Genomic DNA, 1,356 nt, shown 5'->3' on the forward strand with positions numbered 1-1,356 from the left:
AGACAGCCCTATATATATATATATATATGTGTGTGTGTGTCTGTGTGTGTTTGTGTGTTTGTGTGTGTGTGTGTGCGTGTGTGTGTGTCACATATATATAAATATATAACGTTATATATGTATATAACATTATATTATATATTATACATATGAGTATGTACTTAGATAATAGATAGATAGATAGATAGATAGATAGTTAGATATAGATATAAAGACAGACAGACAGCCCTATATATATATATATATATGTGTGTGTGTGTCTGTGTGTGTTTGTGTGTTTGTGTGTGTGTGTGTGCGTGTGTGTGTGTCACATATATATAAATATATAACGTTATATATGTATATAACATTATATTATATATTATACATATGAGTATGTACTTAGATAATAGATAGATAGATAGATAGATAGATAGATAGTTAGATATAGATATAAAGACAGACAGACAGCCCTATATATATATATATATATATGTGTGTGTGTGTGTGTGTGTATATATATATATAAATATATACACGCGCGCACACTCACACACACACACACACAAACAAATAAACAGGTAGGTGTGATTTAATTATTATATATGTGTGTGTGCGTGCGTGTGTATATATATGTATATATATATGTATATAAATATGTGTGTGTGTGTGTGTGTGTGTGTATGTATGTATGCGTACGTGTATCTGTATTTATTTGAACATATACAGATGTATATCTGTGTGTATGTAACCAAGTATCTGTGTATGTATATTCATAAGGGTGTGTGTGTGTGTGTGTGTGTGTGTGTGTGTGTGTGTGTGTGTGTGTGTGTGTGTGTGTGTGTGTGTGTGTGTGTGTCGGTAGGGGAGGATACATATGTTTTTGTAGAAGTCTGGTCTATTTGTATGTAAATGTTTTTCATGTATGTGTATATATCTACCTATCTGTGTGTAATAATTTTCAATTTGGGTATGCATATGTGTGTGTATTTACGTATGTGTGTAAGTATGTGTATGCTATTATGAATATGCACGTTCCTGATTATATACATATGATACGTGTGTATATATATATAGTTGAGAACACATACAGATAGATAGATAGATAGATAGATAGATAGATAGATAGATAGATAGATAGATAGATAGATAGATAGATGAGTATGATTGCGATATTGTGTGTATGTGTGTTGTGACAAAGATAGGTTATAATGAGTATCTATACATGTGATAGTGTATACGATTATATCCATCATTGTGTGAATGTATAAGTGCGTAAATGTGAATGTGAGTGCAAACATGTACATGGAGACGCATTCTTGCGTGTGTGTTTCTGAGTATATTTGCGTATGCGCATCTGACTGTATGCATATATAT

Source organism: Octopus bimaculoides, chromosome 5, assembly GCF_001194135.2.
Source record: "Octopus bimaculoides isolate UCB-OBI-ISO-001 chromosome 5, ASM119413v2, whole genome shotgun sequence".
Taxonomy (NCBI): domain Eukaryota; kingdom Metazoa; phylum Mollusca; class Cephalopoda; order Octopoda; family Octopodidae; genus Octopus; species Octopus bimaculoides.